Source organism: Ceratotherium simum, chromosome X (genome assembly GCF_057802395.1).
Source record: "Ceratotherium simum simum isolate JZ-2026a chromosome X, ASM5780239v1, whole genome shotgun sequence".
NCBI classification, from domain to species: Eukaryota; Metazoa; Chordata; class Mammalia; order Perissodactyla; family Rhinocerotidae; genus Ceratotherium; species Ceratotherium simum.
In genome coordinates this window covers 61227785-61248715 of record NC_141940.1, presented here as the reverse complement: position 1 = coordinate 61248715, position 20931 = coordinate 61227785, and the positions used below count along the sequence as shown (strand labels likewise).

The window sequence follows — 20931 nt, the reverse complement described above, 5'->3', positions numbered from 1 at the left end:
ATAGATCATCCAGACAGAAGATCAATAAGGAAACATTGGCCTTAAATGACGCATTAGACCAGTTGGACTTAGTAGATATATACAGAACCATCCAAAAACCGCAGAATACACATTCTTCTCAAATGCGTGTGGCACTGTCTCCAGGATAGATCACATATTAGGCCACAAAACAAGTCTCAGTAAGTTTAAGCTGATTGAAATGATACCAAGAATCTTTTCTGACTACAATGGTATGAAACTAGAAATCAACTACAGGCAGAAAACTGGAAAAGCCACATATATGTGGAGATTAAACAAAATGCTACTGAACTATTGGGTCAGTGAATAAATCAAAGGAGAAATTAAAAAAATATTGGAGACAAAGGAAAATGAAAATACAACATGCCAAAATTTACGGGATACAGCAAAAGCAGTTCTAAGAGGGAAGTTTATAGCAATACAGGCCTACCTCGACAAACAAGAAAAATCTCAAACAATCTAACAGTGCATCTAAAAAAACTGGAAAAAGAAGAACAAACAAAGCCAAAATCAGTAGAAGGAAGGAAATAATTAATGAAAATCAGAGCAGAAATAAATGAAATAGACACCAGAAAGAAACAGAAAACATCAATGAAATTAAGCTCTGATTATTTGAAAAGGTAAACCAATTGACAAGCCATTAGCTAGACTCACCAAGAGAAAAAGAGAGAAGACTCAAAATCAGAAATGAGAAGGAGAAATTACCACAGACACCTCAGAAATACAAAATACTATAAGAAAATACTACAAAAAGCTATATGCCAGCAAATTGGATAATCTAGAAGAAATGGATAAATTCCTAGAATTGTTCCAGCTTCCAAAACTGAATCAAGAAGAAATAGGCAGGGCCGGCCCCGTGGCTTAGCGGTTAAGTGCGTGCGCTCCGCTACTGGCGGCCCGGGTTCAGATCCTGGGTGCGCACCGACGCACCACTTCTCCGGCCATGCTGAGGCCATGTCCCACATACAGCAACTAGAAGGACGTGCAGCTATGACATAGAACTATTTACTGGGACTTTGGGAGAAAAAGAGGAGGAGGATTGGCAATAGATGTTAGCTCAGAGCCGGTCTTCCTCAGCAAAAAGAGGAGGATTAGCACGAATATTAGCTCAGGGCTGATCTTCCTCACAAAAAAAAAAAAAAGAAGAAATAGGCAATTTGAATAGACCAATCACCAATAAAGAGATCCAAACAATAATCAAAAACCTCCCAAAAAATAGTGGTCCAAGACCAGATGGCTCCCTGGTGTATTCTGCCAAACATTCAAAGAAGACTGAACACCTAGCCTTCTCAAACTCTTCCAAAAAACTGAAGAGGAAGGGAAGCTTCCTAACTCGTTCTAGAAAGCCAACATTATCCTGATACCAAAAGTAGACAAGGACAACGCAAAAAAAGAAAATTACGGGCCAATATCACTGATGAACATTGATTCAAAAATCCAAGGGGCCGGCCCGGTGGCTTAGCGGTTAAGTGTGTGCCCTCCGCTACTGGCGGCCCAGGTTCAGATCCCGGGCGCACACCGATGCACCGCTTCTCCGGCCGTGCTGAGGCCGCGTCCCACATACAGCAACTAGAAAGATGTGCAACTATGAGATACAACTATCTACTGGGGCTTTATGGGGAAGAAAAAGGAGGAGGATTGGCAATAGATATTAGCTCAGTGCTGGTCTTCCTCAGCAAAAAGAGGAGGATTAGCACGGATGTTAGCTCAGGGATGATCTTCCTCACAAAATAAATAAATAAATAAATAAATAAATCCTCAACAAAATACCAGCAAATCGAATATAAAAATACATTAAAAAGATCATACACCATGATCAAGTGGAATTTGTTCCAGGGATGCAGGGATGGTTCAACGTCTGTAAATCAATCAACGTGATGCACCACATTAACAAAATGAGGAATAAAAATCACATAATCATCTCAATAGATGCAGAGAAAGCATCTGACAAGATACAGCATCCATTTATCATAAAAACCCTGAATAAAATGAGTATAGAAGGAAAGTACCTCAACATAATAAAGGCCATATATGGAAAACCCACAGCTAATATCATTCTCAGTGGAGAAAACCTGAAAGCTATCCCTCCAAGAACAGGAACCAGACAAGGATGCCCGCTTTCACCACTCTTATTTAACATAGTACTGGAAGTCCTAGCCAGAGCAATCAGGCAAGAAAAAGAAATAAAAGGGATACAAATTGGAAAGGAAGAAGTGAAACTATCACTATTTTCAGGTGACATGATTTTATATATAGAAAACCCTAAAGAATCCACCAAAAACTTTTAGAAATAATAAATGAATATGGTAAAGTTGCCAGATACAAAATCAGCATACAAAAATCAGTGGCATTTCTATACACTAACAACAAAGTAGCAGAAAGAGAAATTAAGAATACAATCCCATTACAATCGCAAGAAAAAGAATAAAAAGCTAGGAGTAAACTTAACCAAAGAGGTGAAAGACCTGCACACTGAAAACTATAAATCATTGTTGAAAGAAATTGAAGAAGACACAAAGAAATGGAGAGATATTCTGTGCTCTTGGATTGGAAGAATTAACATAGTTAAAATGTCCATACTTCCTAAAGCAATCTAAAGATTGAATGCAATCCCTATCAAAGTTCCAACGACATTTTTCACAGAAACAGAACAAAGAATCCTAAAATTTATTTGGACCAACTAAAGACCCCAAATAGCAAAAGGAATCCTGAGAAAAAAGAACAAAGCTGGAGGTATCACACTCTCTGATTTCAAAATATATTACAAAGCTATAGTAAGCAAAGCAGCATGGTACTGGCAGAAAAACAGACATGGAGATCAATGCAACAGAATCGAGATCCCAGAAATAAACCCACACATCTATGGACAGCTAATTTTCGAAAAAGGAGCCAAGAACATACAATGGAGAAAGGAAAGTCTCTTTGATAAATGGTGTTGGAAAGACTTCACAGCCACATGCAAATGAGTGAAAGGAGACCATTTTATTACACCATACACAAAAATTAACCCAAAATGGATTAAAGACTTGAATGTAACCCCTGAAACCATGAAACTTCTAGAAGAAAACATAAGCAGCATCCTCTTCGACATCGGTTTTAGCGGCATATTTTCAAGTACCACGTCTGACTGGACAAGGGAAACAATAGAAAAAATTAGCAAATGGGACTACATTAGACTAAAAAGCTTATGCACAGCAAAGTAACCATCGACATAATGAAAAGACAACCTTACAATTGGGAGAAAATATTTGGAAACCATATATCTGACAAGAGGTTAATATCCAAAATATATAAGGAACACATACATCTCAACAACAAAAAAACTAACAATCCAATAAAAAAATTGTTGAAAGATATGAACAGACATTTATCCAAAGAAGATATACAGATGGTCAACAGGCACATTAAAAGATGTTCAACATCACTAATTTTTAGGGAAATGCAAATCAAAACTACAATGAGATACTACCTCACACCCGTCAAAGTGCTTATTATTGAAAAATCAAGAAATATCAAGTGTTGGAGAGGTTGTGGAGAAAAGGGAGTCCTTGTACACTGTTGATGGGAATGTAAATTGGTGTGGCCACTATGGAAAACAGTATGGAGATTCCTCAAAAAATTAAGAATAGAACTACCATATGATCCAGCTATTTCACTAGTGAGTATTTATCCAAAAAGCATGAAAACACAAATGCATAAAGATATATGCACCCCTATGTTCATTGCAACATTGCAATAATTCATAGTAGCTAAGGCTTGGAAGCAACCTAGGTGTCCATCAAGAGATGAATGGATAAAGAAGATGTGGTGTATATATACACAATGGAGTACTACTCAGCCGTAAAAAAGGATGATATCTGGCCATTGGTGACATGGATGGACCTTGAGGGTATTATTCTGAGCAAAATAAGTCAGAGGGAGAAAGTCAAATACTATATGATCTCACTCATAAGTAGAAGATAGAAACAACAACAAACAATCTCATAGAAACAGAGATTGGATTGGTGGTTACCAGAGTGGAAGGGGGGAGGGAGGAGGGCAAAAGAGGTGATTTGGCACATGTGTGTGGTGATGGATTCTAATTAGTATTTGGGTGGTGAACATGAGAACATGATGTAATCCATGCAGAAATAGAAGTATAATGATGTATACCTGAAATTTATACAATGTTATAAACCAATGTTACCACAATAAACAACAACAAAAAAATAAGAAATGTGAATTTCATATAAATTTCACTTGCCATGAAATATTATTATTTTTATTGTTTTCAACATTTACAAATGTAAAATGACATTCTTAGCTCATGGGCTGTACAAAACTGACATTGTGCCAGATTTGGCTCACAAGATTTAGTTTGCTGACCCCTGGCTTAGAGCAATAAAGGTGTGTTTCCTGCTGTTGCTATACATTTGAAACACTCGTTGACAGAGGGGTTCCGCTCATTGTAGTTACTTAGAAATCCCCATGCTAATGGAAGCTTCTTCTCAACACATGCTTACACAATCATGAAGGCAAGAAAAGGGAATATATGGAATTGCACACTAAAGCTTCCAACCAAAAGGGGTACTCATTGCTTCTGTTCACATTTTATTAGCCATAGCATGTTACATAGCCTCTCTTAACTTCAAGTGAAGCAAGTAAGTGTGGAAGTACAGCTCTATCATTTGCCTGGATGGAGGAGAAACTATCATAAGTCATGCTTTTTTTTTTCAGTCTTAGGCCTCTGAAATAGCATCTTATCTAATCTACCATCCCTACTTCCTGTCTCACTGTACTCCAATTTAACCATCAAGCTCTGTCACATTAATTAAGCACAGCTTTAATTATATCATTGGATTCCTAGTGCCTTCAAATTAGAAGTTCTGATTATAGCATTTAGGGTCTTCCGTAAGTTGGGTCTCAGGGACATTTCAAACTGTATTACCCATTTACCCCCTAAACAAATCCTGTTTAGGTAAAATTCCATTTTATCTATAATGCTGGCCATTGCACAAACCTACCCTCTTGTAGTTCATTATACTATACTTTCTACCTGGAATTTCTGATGGAAGTGGATACCCTGACTGAAAATGAGAAGCCCACCGTCTGTAAGTCCATTGAAAATTAAGAAGCCTGAAAAAAATTAAAAAGGAGTATTACTCATACTCTGGCCTAAATTGAGAAATGAGCAACTAAGATTTAAATAAACAACTGTTGCCAAATAAGCATCTCCCACCACTGCTCCACCTCCTTCCTCCAGCAATTATCAGAAATAGTACTTAAGACATTGCTTAGAGTATGTACGTGGTTCTTCTCAGTAGCCACAAGCTCACATATCACTGCCCTGTGTTTATAGGAGGAACATTAAAGACTCATAAACACCTACTGTCTGCTAGGCTTTGTGTTAGCCACTAAGGATGCTGAGATGAAACAGTCCTCATCTTAAAATAGGGCTAGGTATCCTCTGTAGCATGAGAACATCAATTTTTGGGAGATGAGGTATAGAAGTAGGGACGTGGGTGTATTGAAGACAAGCTTTGTATATTCAATCTTAGAAAGTCAGACTTGTAAAGGCCCCTAATGAATGTCTACTCTATCTGCCTCACTTTATGTGTGGGAAAAAAGAGACCCAGAGAGGGGAAGTTACTTTCCATGGTTACTACCCCATGATAGTCATTGAAAAAATATAGGGTACCTGATTCTCAGACAAATGCTCATAAATAGTTATATGATTCTCAGATGGAAATGATAACTTTCAGCTCCATTTCACAGGTGGTATACTTATCAGCATACTGGCATTCTTGATGAGATTACATACACACTACTCAAAAGGTAAGCTTCTGAAATTGCATCCTAGGTCCTTCCTTCACCTAATCCCACTCCAAACATATTGACAATGCAGAGATGCAGATAAATCATGAGGGTTGCTTAGAGTCTCCTTTAAGTCCCTTCCACATACTGGCTAGTCAAACAGTGGTGGCCGTGGCCTAGCTCTCTAATCAACTGGATACCACATAAACACTTTATATTGCACTTAGTTGATGCCAAGCATTGTGTGTATGTTAATTTGTTTAATCTCTATGACAGCTGTATGAGATAAGTATATTATCTCTTTTTTACAAATTGGGAAGCTAAGGCATGAGGAGTTAAGTAATTTGCCTGAGGTCACACAGCTATTAAGCAGTGGGACCAATACTTTGAACCCAGGTGGTCTTGCTTTAGGACAGGGTTTCTCAACCTTGGAACTATTGACATTTTGGGCCAGATAAGTCTTTGTTGTTGGGGGGACTGTCTTGTGCATTGTAGGATGCTCAAAATGTCTCCACACATTGCCAAATTTCCCCTGTGGAACAAAATTGCCTCTGACTGCAAACCACTGCACTAGAGTCTGAACTCTCAACCATCGTTGCCTTTAGATAGTATTTCAAAATCCTTTACCTTGATGGCTGTTTCTCAATAAAATAACACTGCTAAATAAGTGAATATATATGTATACAAATGCAAATATTTAAGTAGATGTTATTTGGATTCATTGTTAATTGTTGTTTTCCATTATCTTTTGAGTCCCTTCTAGAAATTGAATAACTAGTTTTGCATAGTCTTCAGTTGCTTCTTAGGAATGAGCAAAGAAAATGGTTTCTTGAGATGGAATCAACGCCTGTTGAAGATGCTGTGAAGATTGTTGAAATGACAACAAAGGTTTTGGGATATTACATACTTAGTTGATATAAAGCAGCTGCAGGGTTTGAGATGATTGACTCTAAGCTTGAAAGAAGCTCTGTGGGTAAAAAGCTATCAAACAACATCACATGCTACAGAGAAATCACTTGTGAAAGGAAGTTAATCAGTGTGGCAAACTGCATTGTTGTCTTATTTTAAGAAATTGCCATAGCCACCTCAGCCTTCAGCAACCACCACCCTGATCAGTCAGCAGCCATCAACACTGAGGCAAGACTCTTCACCAGCCAAAAGATATAACTCACTGAAGGTGCAGATGATAGTTAGAAGTTTTTAGCAATAAAGTATTTTTTAATTAAAGTATGTACATTTTTTTAGATATAATGCTGTTGCACACCTAATAGACTACAGTATAGTGTAAACGTAACTTTTATATGCCCTTGGAACCCAAGAAATTCATGTGACCTACTTTATTGTGATATTCAGTTTATTACGGTGGACTGGAACTGAACCCGCAGTATTTCTGGGGTATGCCTATACAGAAAGCTATAAAAGACAGTTTGGGAGGCAATTAGAAAATTTTAAGTATAGACCGTACATTAGGTATTAGTTAAAATTAATGTTATATGTGATAATGGTATTGTGGTTAGTAGCAGAACGCTTTTATTCTTAGGAGATGCATGCCGAACTACTTAGTACTGAAGTGTCATGATGTCTGCAACTTATGTTCAAATGATTCAGCAAACATACATGCATGCACACACAGGCATATTTACATACATACATAAAGAGATAACACAATTATGGCAAAATGTTAACAATTGGTAAATCTAGGTAAAGAGTTCCCAAATACCCTCCACCCATCTTTTACTACTGTTAATATCTTACACAGTCATAGTATAATTGTCAAAACCAGGAAATTATCATTGGTACAAGCTATAAAATAAACTATAGGCCTAATTTGAACTCCGCCAGTTTTTGAACTAAAGTCCTTTTGCTGTTTCAGGATGCAATTCAGGATACCACATTGTATTAGCTGTTTATGCCTCTTTATCTCCTTCCATCTGTGACAGTTCCTCAGTGTTTTCTAGAATTTCATAATTGCGACTGTAGAATACTGGATACATATTTTATGGAACATCTCTCAATTTGGATTTTTTTGATGTATTCTCACGATGAGATTGAAGTTATACATTTTATGTGCAGTTTTTAGATTTTATTTTAAATTTACATGCAATAAAATCAATTCTTTTGCATACAATTCTATGAATTTTAACACATCTAGATTTGTGTAACCATCACCACTTCAGGATATGGAACAGTTTCATCACACCCCAAATTCCTGCATACTATTTTTTGTAGTTACGACCTATCAAACCCTAACCCTTGACAACCACTGATCTGTTCTCCATCACTTTAGATTTTTTCTTTTTGAAATGCCAAATGAATGGAATCATAAAGCTTATACTCTTTTGAGACTTACTTCTTTCACTGATCATTGAGATTCATTCAGGTTGTTTCATGCATCAATAATTTATTCATTTTTATTGCTGAATAGTGTTCCATTGTAGGGATGTACCAGAGTTTGTTTATCCAGTCACTTGTTGAAGGACATTTCTGTTTCCATTTTTTCAGCATTATAAATAGAGCTACTATAAACATTTGTGTATAGGTTTCTGTGTGAACATGAATTTTTATTTCCCTATGGTATATGTAAGTGTGGGATTGGTAGGTTATATGGTAAGTGCATGTTTAACTTCGTAAGAAACTATGAAACTATTTACCAGAGAGGCTATACCATTTTTCACTCCCACCAGCAATTTATGAGAATTCCAGTTGCTTCCCATACCTTTCTAGGATTTGGTAATATCAGTATTTTTAATTTTACCCGTGCTAATAAGTATATAGTAATGTCTCATCATGGCTTTAATTTACAGTTCCCTAATTGCTAATATGCTAAAAATCTTTTTATCTGCTTATTTGCAAACCATATCCTCTTAGATGAATTGTATTCCCAGGTCTTTTGCCCATATTTTAATTGGGTTGCTTGCTTTCTTACTCCTGAGTTTTGACAGTTCCTTATAAATTCTGAATACAGGGCCTTTTTTGGAATTGTAATATGCAAATTTACTCTTTCAGTATGTACCTTGTCTTTTTGTTTTCTTAACAGTGTCTTTCACAGAGCAAAAGTTTTATTTCTTTTGGAGTCTAATTTATAATTTTCTTCTTTCATGTATCTTGCTTTGGATCACATCTAAGAACTCTTTGCCTAACTCCAAGTCACATATATTTTTTCTATATTTGCTTCCAGAAGTTGTATACCTTTAGGTCTTATATTTACATCTATGTACCATTTTAAGTTAATTTCATATAAAGTGTGAGATTCATATTGAGGTTTGTTTTTCTTTTTTTTTTTTGCATATGCATGTCCCATTGTTACAAAATGATTTGTTGAAAATGTTATCTTTCTCCATTGACTTGCCTCTGCATCTTTGTGAAAAATCAGTTGGCCATATATGTGTGGGTCTATATCTGTACTGTCTATTCTATTCCATTGATCTTTGCATTTATCCCTTCACCGTTACTACACTGCCTTGATTATTGTAACGTTGTAATAAGTGTTCAAATCATATAGTGTGGTTCTTCCAACCGAATTCTTTCTCAAACATTTTTTGGTTCTTCTAATTCCTTTTCCTTTCCCTATAAACTTTAGAATCAAATTGTCTATATTTACAAAAGTTATGCTAGGATATTGATTGGAATTGTATCAAGCTGTAGATCAATTTGAGGAAAATAGACATGATTACTATATTGAGTCGTTTAATCCCTGAGCATGGTATGTCTCTACATTTATTTAGGTTTCCTATGAAATGTGATTGATTTTTTTGCATGTGTTTACCTTGTATCCTGCTACTTTGATAAACTCATTTTTTTTTAGTTTGTTTTTTAAAATTTTTTGTTTATTGCGGTAACATTGGTTTATAACATTGTATAAATTTCAGGTGTACCTCATTATACTTCTATTTTTGTGTGGATTACATCATGTTTTCATGTTCACTACCCAAATACTAATTACAACCCATCAACACACACATGTGCCTAATTGTCCCTTTCTCCCTCCTCCCTCCCTCCTTCCCCTCTGGTAACCACCAATCCAATCTCTGTCTCTATGTGTTTGTTTGTTGTTGTTATTATCTACTACTTGATAAAGGAAATCATACGGTATTTGACCTTCTCCCTCTGACTTATTTCACTTTGCATAATACCCTCATTGTCCATCCATGTTGTCAAAAATGGCTGGATTTCATCGTTTCTTATGGCTGAATAGTATTCCATTGTGTATATATACCACATCTTCTTTATCCATTCGTCCCTTGATGGGCACTTAGGTTGCTTCCAAGTCTTGGCTATCGTGAATAACACTGCAGTGAACACAGGGGTGCTGCTGGGTATTTTCTCCTGTTGCATAAGTTACCTTTTCAATTTTTGATGGTTTCCTTTGCTTTGCAGGAGACTTTTAGTTTGATATAATCCTGCTTATTTATTTTTGCTTTTATTGCCTTTGATTTTTGGAGTCAAATCCGAAAACTCACTGCCAAGACCAATGACAAGGAGCTTACCTCCTATGTTTTCTTCTGGCAGTTTTACAGTTTCAGGTCTTACGCTCAAGTCTTTAATCCATTTTGAGTTGATTTTTGTTTATAATGTAAGAAAGGGGGCCAGTTCCATTCCTTTGCATGTACCTGTTCAGTCTTTCCAATGCCATTTTGAAGAGACTGTCCTTTCCCCATTGTGTTTTCATGGCTCCCTCATCAAAGAATAGCTAACCATATATGCATGGGTTTATTTCTAGGCTCTTGGTTCAGTTGCATTGGTCTATGTGTCTGTTTTTATGCCAGTACCATGGTGTTTTGATTACTCGAGTTTTGTAATATAGTTTCAAATCAAGAAGTGTGATGCCTCCAGCTCCATTCTTCTTTCTCAAGATTGCTTTGATTGTTTGGAGTCTTTCGTGGTTCCATACAACTTTTAGGATTGTTTTTTCTATTTTTGTGAAAAATGCCATTGGAATTTTGATAGCGACTGCATTGAATCCATAGATTATTTGGGTAGTATGGACATTTCAGCAATAATAATTCTTCCAGTCCAAGAACATGGGGTATCCTTTGCTTTGTGTCTTCTTCCATTTGTTTCATCAATGTCTTATAGTTTTCAGTGTACAGATCTTTTACTCCCTTGGTTAGATTTCTTCCTAAGTGTTTTATTGATTTTAGTGCTATTGTAAATTGAATTATTTTCTTAATTTCTTTTTCAGATAGTTCATTGTTAGTGTATATGAATGCAGCTTATTTTTGTGTGTTGATTTCAGATCCTGCAAAATTACTGAATTTATTAGTTCTAATAGTTTCTTGATGGAGTCTTTAGGGTTTTCTATATATAAGATCATGTCATCTGCAGAGACAATTTTTCCTTCTTTCTTTCCAGTTCAGATGACTTTTATTTCTTTTTCTTGACTAATTACTCTGGCTAGGACTTCCTGTACTGTGTTGAATAGAGGTGATGATTATGGACACCATAATCTTATTCTTGATTTAGCGGAAAAGCTTTCAGCTTTTCACCATTGAATATGATGTTAGCTGTGGACTTGTCATTTACGGCCTTTATTATATTGAGGTACTTTCCTTCTATATATAATTTGTTAACAATTTCCATCATGAAAAATATTGAATTTTTCAAATACTTTCTTTGCATATACTGAGACTATAATATGATTTTTATCCTTAATTTTGTTAATGTGGTATATCACGATTATTGATGTGTGGATGTTGAAGCATCTTTGGATATAAATCCCACTTGATCATGCTGTATGATCCTTTTAATGTGTTTTTGAATTCAGTTTGCTAATATTTTGTTGAAGATATTTGCATCTATGGTCAACACTAATATTGACCTGTAATATTTTTTTCTTGCAGTGTTCTTGTCTGGCTTTGGTATCAGGGTAATGCTGGCCTTATAAAATGAGTTTGGAAATGTTCTCTTCTTTTCTATTTTTGGAAGAATTGAGAAGGACTGGTATTAGTTCTTTAAATGTTAGGTAGAGTTCACCAGTGAAGCCATCTGATTCTGGAATTTTCTTTGTTTAGAGGTTTTTGATTACTGATTCAGTCTCCTTACTAGTAATTATTCTGTTCAGATTTTCTATTACTTCATGATTCAGTCTTGATAGGTTATATGTTTCTAGAAATGTATCCAATTCTCTTAGGTTGTCTAAATTTGGGGCGTATAATTATTCATAGTAGTCTTTTATGATCCTTAATATTTCTGTGGTATCAGCTCTAATGACTTCTCTTTCGTTTATACTTTTATTATTTGAGTACTACCTAATTTCTTTCATTGCTGAATATTATTCCATTCTACAGATATACCATATTTTATTTACCCATTCATTAGTTGTTAGAAATTTATATTTTTCCACTGTTCGAGTATTATAAATAATGCTGCAATGAATTTTTATGTACAGGTTTTTGCATGGACATATATTTACATTTCTCTTAGTTATATATCTGGGAGTAGAATAGCTAGGTCATATAGCAACTCAATGTTTAACTGTTTGTATAGCTGCTATGCTCTTTTTCAAACCAGCTGCACCATTTTACATTCCTATCAGTAGTGTGTGAGAGTTTAATTTCTCCACATTGTCAGCAACACCGGTTATTATTTTTCTTTTTTATTATAGCCATGCTAGTGTGTGTGGCATGTTATCTCATGGCTTTGATTTGTATTTTCCTGAAGGCTAATGATGTTGAAGATCTTTCCATGTGCTTATTGGATATTTATATATATTCTCTGGAAAACTATCTATTCAGCTTCTACCCATTTTTAATTTGGTTGTCTTTTTATTATTGAGTTGTAATAGTTCTTTATGTAATCTAGGTAAAAGTCATTTTTCATATATATGCTATGCAAAACTTTCTGCCATTCTGTGGGTTTTCTCTTCCATTTCTTCATCATTCTTTTGGAGCACAGGTTTTTAAAAAATTATTATATTTTTAAAATTTTTGGTGAGGAAGATTGGCCCTGAGCGAACATCTGTGCCAATCTTCCTCTATTTTTTTTTTTTAAGTGGGATGCTACCACAGAGTGGCTTGATGAGTGCTATGTAGGTCTGTGCCCAGGATCTGAACCTATGAACCCTGGGCCACTGAAGCGGAACACGTGAACTTAACCACTATGCCACCAGGCCAGCCCCTAAAAATTATTTTTATTTTAATATTGCCCAGGCTGTTTTTCCTTTTGTTACTTGTACTTTTGTTATCGTATCTAAGAAACCGTTGCTTATTCCAAAGTCACAAAGATTTACACCAATATTTTCTCCTAAGAATTTTATAGTTTTAGCTCTTGAATTTAGACCATGTATCCATTTTGAGTTGATTTATGTATATGGCATGATGTAGGGGTCCAAATTCATTCTTTTGCTCATGGAAATTTAGTTTTCCCAGCACCATTTGTTGAAAAGACTATTGTTTGCACATCAAATTATCTTGGTACCCTTGTTGAAGATCAATCGGCCATAAATGTGAAGGTTTATTTCTGATTTCTCAATTCTACTCCATTGATTTTTATGCCTATCCATAAACCAGTGCCACGGTATCTTGATTACTGTAATTCTGTAGTAAGTTTTGAAATTGGGAAGTGTGAGTCCTCCAACATTGTTCATCTTACTGAAGATTATTTTGGGTATTCTAGGTCTCTGAATTTCCATAGGAATTTTATGATCAGCTTGTAAATTTCGGCCAAGAAATCAGCTGTGATTTGATAGGTAATGTTTTGAATTTGTAGATCAGTTTGGGGAGTATTGCCATCTTTTAACGATATTAAGCTTTCTGATCCATGAACACAAGATGCCTTTCCATTTATTTAGATGTCTTTTAATTTCTTTCAACATATTTTGTGGTTTTCAGATTATAAGTATTGCACTTCTTGTGTTAAATTTATTCCTAATTATTTTATTCTTTTTGATGACATTATAAATGGAATTATTTTCTTAATTTTGTTTTTGGCTTGCTTATTGTTCCTGTATAAAAATACAATTTATTTTTTAATAACGATCTTGTATTCTCCAAAATTGCTGAATTTGTTTATTAGTTCTAATAATTATTTCATGGATTCCCTCAGGAATCTCTATATACAGCATCATGTCATCTGTAAGTAGAATTTTACTTTTAATTTTCCAATCTGGGTGTCTTTTATACCATTTTCTTGCCTAATTCCTCCAGCTAGAACCCCCAGTAAAACGTTGCATAGAAGTTGCAAGAAAACACATCTTTATCTTTTTTTCTGATCTTAGGGGAAAACCATTCAGTTTTTTACCATCAGGTATGATGTTCTCTGTGGTATTTTTTTTAGATGCCATTTATCAGGTTGAGGACATACCTCTCTATTCCTAGTTTCTTGAGTGTTTTGTTGTTACTATGAAGGTGTGTTGAATTTTGTCAAATGCTTTTTCTGCATCTGTTGAGATGCTGATGTGTTTTTTGTTCTTTGTTATTTTGATGTGATACATTACATTAATTGACTTGTATATTAAACCACCCTTGGATTCTTGGAATTCCCTGGTCATGGTAGATAATCCTTTTTATATTTTGATGGATTCAATTGGCTAGTGTTTTGTTGAGGATATTTGCATACCTGTTTATAAGAGTTATTGCTCATTAGTTTTCTATTCTAGTACCTATTGTCTTGTTTTGGCATGAAATAAGTTGTGAATTACAAAGTATTCCCTATTCTTCTGTCTCTTGGGGGATTTGATGTATAATTGGTGTTACTTCTCTCTTAAAGATTTGATAGAATTCACCAGTGAAGCCATCTGCCTCTGGGGTTTTGTTATGGGAAGTTTTTGATTACTAATTCAGTGTCTACTTGATGGAATTTTATTCAGAATTTCTAGCTCTTCTTGAGTCAATTTTGGTAGTTTGTGTGCTTCTATGAGTTTGTCTATTTTATCCCAGTTATCCAATTTATTTGTACACAGCTGTTCATAGTATTCCCTTATAATTGCTTTTTCTTTAATGTAACTAGTAATGTCCCCTCTTTAATTTTTGATTTTAGTAATTTTATTCTCCTCTCTCTCTCTCTCATCAGTCAAGCCAAAGGTTTGTTAAATTTGTTGGTCTTTTATAAGAAAAAACATTTTTGGTGAGTTTTCCTATTTTTTTTGTTGGTCTGTATTTTATTAATTTCCACTCTAATTCATATTATTTTCTTCTTTCTTCTTGCTATGGGTTTAATTTTATCTTATTTTTCTTTTCTCTTAAGATGGAAGGTTAGGTTGCTGATCTTAGGTCTTTCCTTCCCCCAGATTTATTGACAAATAAAAATTGAGAATTGGTATTAATTCTTCTTTAATTGTATGGTAGAACTCACCAGTAAAGCCATCTGGTCATCTTTTTTGTTCAGAGGTTTTTGATTACTGATTCAATCTCCTTAATCACTATTGGCCTGTTTAAATTTTCTGTTTCCACATGCTTCAGTCTTTGTAGGTTGTACGTTTCTAGGAATTTATCCATTCCTTCTAGGTTATGCAATTTGTATTGTATTGTTGTCTATCTCTCCCTTCTGATCTATTAATATTTGCCTTATATATTTAGTTGCTACAATGTTGTGTGCATATATATTTACAGTTGTTATATCTGCTTGATTAATTGACCTCTTTATCATTATATAACAACTTTCTTTTTCTCTTGTTATAGTTTTTTACTTAAAGGCTATTTTGTCGAAGTATAGCCACCCTTGCTCTCTTTTGGCTTCTATTCGCATAGAATAACTCTTTTCATCCTTCAATTTTAGCCTATGGGTGTCCTTTAAACTCAAGTGTATCCCTTGTAGGCAGCACATAGTTGGATCGTATTTTTTTAATCCATTCAATTACTTTATGTCTTTTGATGGGATAATTTATTCGATCCATTTATCTTTGAAGTAATTACTGATAGGTAAGTACTTACTATTGCCATTTTGTTAATTGTTTTCTGGATATTTTTCAGTTCTTTTGTGTCTTTCTTCTTCTTATGCTGTCTTCCTTCATGATTTGATGAATTTCTGTAGTAGTATGTTTTAATTCCTTTCTCTGTATATTTTGTTTATCTGCTATAGTTTTTTTGCTTTGTAATTACTATGAGGTTTACCTAAAACATCTTGTAGTTAAGACAGTTTATTATAAACTGATAACTTTAATCACATACAAAAGCTCTACCCTTTTACTCCCCCACACACATTTTGTGTTTGACATCAAAATTTACATTTTTATATTCTGCAATCATTAAAAAATTACTGTAGCTATGGTTATTTTTAATACTTTTGTCTTTTACCTTTATACTATAGTTGAATGTGATTCACATACCCCTTACAGTATTAGAGTACTCTGAATCTATTTACTTGCCTTTAATGGTTAGTTTTATACTTTCACACATTTTTATGTTACTAATTAGTGTCCTTTCATTTCAACTTGAAGAAATCCCTTTAACATTTCTTGTAAGATAGGTTTAATGGTGATGAACTCCCACAACTTTTATTTTTCTGGGGAAGTCTTTATCTCTCCTTCATTTCTGAAGGACAGCTTTGCCAGGTATTCTTGATTGGCAGTTTTTCTTTGTTGCTTTGATAATATCATCCCACTCTCTCCTAATCTGCAAAGTTTCTGATGAGAAATCCACTCATAGACACATTGGTGTTCTCTTGTATATGATGAGTCTCTTCTCTTGCTGCTTTCAAAATTCACTCTTTGTTTTTGATTTTTGACAGTTAGATTATAATGTGTCTCAAAATCTTCTTTGGGATGAACCTGTTTGGAGACTTTTGAGCTTCATGAACTTGGATGTCCATATCTCTCCCCAGATTGGGGAAGTTTATAGCCATAATTTCTTTAAATAATTTTTCTGCCCCTTTCTCTCCACCTCCTGGTACTCCTATTATGTGTATATTAGGTCTTTTGATGGTGTCCTATAAATCCCTTAGGCTTTTTTCATTCTGTTTTGGTTTTTTCTCCTCTAACCTTATAGTTTTGAATGATTTGTCTTTAAGTTCACAGATTCTTTCTTCTGCTTGATCAAGTCTATTGTTGATGCTCTCTATTCCTTTATTTATTCTTTGCATTCTTCAGCTCCATAATTTCTGCTTTGTTCTTTTGTATAATTTCTATCTCTTTGTTGAACTTCTTATTTTGTTCATGTATTGTAATCCTGATTTCATTGTCTATATGTGTTCTCCTACAGCTTGCTGAGCTTCCTTACAATAATTCTTTTGGGTTCTTTGTCAGGCAATTCATAGATCTCCATTTCTTTGGCGTCAGTAACTGGAAAATTATTGTGTTGCTTTGGTGGTGTCATGTTTCCGTGATATTTTTGTGTTCCTTGAAGTCTTGTGTTACTGTATTTGTATTTTATTTTATTTATATTTTATTTTATTTATTTTATTTTATTTTATATTTTATTTTATTTTATTTTTTTGTGAGGAAGATCAGCCCTGAGCTAACATCCATGCTAATCCTCCTCTTTTTGCTGAGGGAGACCGGCTCTGAGCTAACATCTATTGCCAATCCTCCTCCTTCACCCCCCCAACCCCCAGTAGATAGTTGTATGTCATAGTTGCACATCCTTCTAGTTGCTGTATGTGGGACGCGGCCTCAGCATGGCCGGAGAAGCAGTGCGTCGGTGCGAGCCTGGGATCCGAACCCAGGTCGCCAGTAGCGGAGCACGTGCACTTAACCACTAAGCCACGGGGCCAGCCTGTATTTGTATTTTAAAAAAGCAGCTACCTGCTCCAGTCTTTTCTGACTGGCTTTGAGAGAGAAATACCTTCAGCAGTCAACCCTGCTACAGATTCTGAAGTTTTCATACCCCTTTTCTATGAATGTTTCTGGTCCCCACCTTTTGTTCACTCTTGGAAAGTAATTTTTAAGTAATTTTGTATGCCTTTTCTTAATCCCCCAAAGCCAGGTCAGGTGTTGAGAGCATTCTGTTTGTTTTCCCTAGGATAGTGCCCTGAACTGCTCAGATCTTTTGCTTTTTCATAGTTCCACAGAGTTGGGCCAATTTTCTGTGCATGCTTGTGAACAATTTGCAAAGGCTGACACTTGAAGTCCATGGGGGCACAGCAGGGATATGTCCATGAGGGAGGAGATTGAGGGTGAGGTGCATGGAGTGGTGGGGCATCTATGGGTCAATTGTGAGTGTCTGCAGGCAAGGGATCCCAATCAGTTCATGGATAGGCTTCCTGATGTAGTCTGTGAAGTGGTTAGTAAGATCTGCAGCCCTTTGATGAGTTCTGAGCCCTGATTGCTGTGTTTCCAGTCTTTCCCAACCCCTCAGCCGTGCTGATCACTTCTGCATTCTGGGTGGGCCAAAAAAAATTGGGCCCCCTAGGCAGTGTCCCACACAGTTGGGGAAGCTGGAAAATCACTCACATTACTCTCACTTTCCTTTATGGTAGAAATTGCAGACCAAGGGAGTCTCTCTTGGCACTGAGCTACGTCACCTTGAGGGAGGGGTGATGTGGGTAATATGAAACTGTTGTGCTTGCCTTCTTTAATGCATGTAGTGCTGGATTGTTTTGCTCCAACAGTACGCTGGAACTTCTCCTTTGGACTCCTGGACTTGCACAAAGGTACTCTTGTGCGTGGATGATTGTCAAAAGTGATTTTATGTAGGGAGATGATGGTAGAAAACTCTTATTCCACCATCTTGCTGATGTCACTCGTTTTTTAACATAGGCATATACAGCTATAAATTTCCCCAAAAGCACTGTATTAGCTACATCCCATAAGTTTTGATATGCTGTGTCTTTATTTTTATTTATCTCAAAGTATTTTTTAATTTATTCTGTGATTTCTTCATTGACTCATTTGTTATTTAGCAATGTATTGTTTAATTTCCAAATATTTGTGACTTTTCCAAATTCTCTACTTTTATTTATTTCTAATTTCACTCTATACTTTGCCTGATTTTAATCCTTTCAGGTTTATTGAGGCTTTTTTATGGCCTAATGTGTTCTATCCTAGAGAATATTTCAAGTGCATTTGAGACAAATGTGTATTCCACTCTTGTTTGACAGTGTTCTATTCATATCTGTTAGGTTTACTTTGAGTATAATGTCGTCGAATTCTTCTATTTCCTTGTTTTTCTTCTATCTAGCTATTCTTTCCAATATTGAAACAGGATTATTGAAGTCTCCAACTAATTGTTGAAATATCTATTTCACTTCTCAATTGTGTCAGCCTTTGCTTTGAGTATATTAGTTTATGTTGTTAGGTCCATATATTTTTATAAATTTATAACTACCTTACAGATTAACCCTTTTATCAATATACGATGTTCCTCTTTATTTCTAGTAATATTTTTTGTTTTAAACTCTATCTGATCCAACTTAATTCAGTCCCCTCTGCAGGGACAGCTTTTAAGGCCAGTCTTTGAAGTTTGTTCTGACCCCAGGAGAGGTTTTCTTTCCTGTCTTTTTCCTTGGTACTCTTTGGTAAACTAGTTGGCCTAACATTTAGCTTGTTGCTGTCATGGAGCTACCAGCTTCCTTTTAATTACTTACCACTAAAATCTTGATTGTTTTTGAGAGTGTCCTTAGGCTCAAACTCCCCCACAGTCTGTTCTAAGTAAATTCAATCCCTTTGGAGAAAGTTCTGGAGCTGTCTGTTCTTATGTCCTGTCTCTCTCCTTGAGCAAAATATTTGAGCCACAGCTCTGGAGCTAGGGACAGGAACAGTGGCTTACTTCTCATATAGTGATGCCCTTGTTTTATGAGCACGTCACCAGGTGTGCAGTATAGTCTTTTGTCTTCTTGGTTTGAATCTCTCAGTGTGGAACTTCCACTCTAGGAGTGAGCTGAGGTGAAGGATGATTTGGTCCCTAGTATTCTCTGCCTTCCACACATGAGGCAGAGCCTCTACTCTATGAATGGAGGCTGAGTGGAAAAAGGAAACCCTGACTTTTTTGCTGCACTCATTTGGAATTTAGCTTCTGCCACATGGAGCTGGGGAGGATGAGAATTGCTGGTGGCCAGTCCCTCTAATGGAAGATACTGTAGCCCTTGATTCAGAGCTGGTGGTGAGAAAACCTCATCTTCATGACCACAGTCACCTGAAATGGAGTTTTCATCACACTGATCTGGGAGGTGGGTAGAAGAGGGACATATTATAGCTCAAGTGCCAGCAACTCTTGTCCTTCTGACCAAGATTTGATAGATTTTCTAAAATAAATATTTATTCATTTGCCATATGCCCCTAGGACAATTTCCAGAAATTTAAATGGTTGGTTTTTAAAAAATTATTTTCAATAAGTATTTATGTTTCACTGGAAGACTGGCCCATGGAGCTCCTGACACTGCCATTCCAGCAATGGATCTCTATCCTGGGTTTTTTGAACATTATATTATGTGCCTCTTGGTCTTGTTGAAATTATGTGACATTTTGCATTAGTATGCAATTATTCATGTTATATTTAGAAGACACATTTTGAACAGCCTTCTGTAGGTTGTGGCTCTAATATAACTTCAGTTTTCAAAAGTTTTGCAACGTTACCTTATTTGCCTCACGTTTGTGCTACACAGTAACCACTCTGAGAATTGAGCAGTGGACTCTCCCACAGTCTGGTACTCAAAATTTGTGTATACTGTTTAGGGTTATGTCTATGAATATGTAGTTTGAGGATCAGCTCCAGCTCTCGTAAACAACTTTAGGGGGTAATTTTCCTAACCTCCTCCCTCTCCTTGATCTTTCCAGAACTTTCTGGTTCCCTGAGGCTCCTCTTTTCTGGTTTTTCTGCCAGACACCTGAGACTTTTTATTTTCTTCCACTGCACATTTTCTGAAAATCTGTCCTCATCAAGGAAGGCACCATGAGAATATAGAAGAAAATAATGGGTGTTCTCACCTCCCTCTAGGGACCACAAATACTCTGATTAAGAGAAAATTACCCTCTCGGAGTTTTAGGTTTTTGCTGGCACTCGTCTTACTGCCACTGCCACTAGAGGATTCCTTTGCATGCTAGAGTATGAGAGAATGAAGAAAAGGAAGAAAGAGAAAAATCCTTGTTATTTCCATATACTTTCTGAGAGTTTGAGACTCTCTTTCCCCCTCCTGTAGCATTCATGCAGCTTTCTCTGTCCACAGTAATTCCCCCCTGCTCAGTTTAAGTCTGAATTGAGTTCAGACCAGTAGTTACTACAGCAAAAAACATGGTAAATTTGCCACTGG

The 20931-nt window shown here is 35.8% G+C and overlaps 1 protein-coding gene across 1 annotated transcript in view; it reads left to right on the top strand.

Moving 5' to 3' along the window:
* LOC101400542 (uncharacterized) overlaps window positions 1-20931 on the top strand; it is a 460477-nt gene that overhangs the window by 207550 nt on the left and 231996 nt on the right. The window lies entirely within an intron of this gene.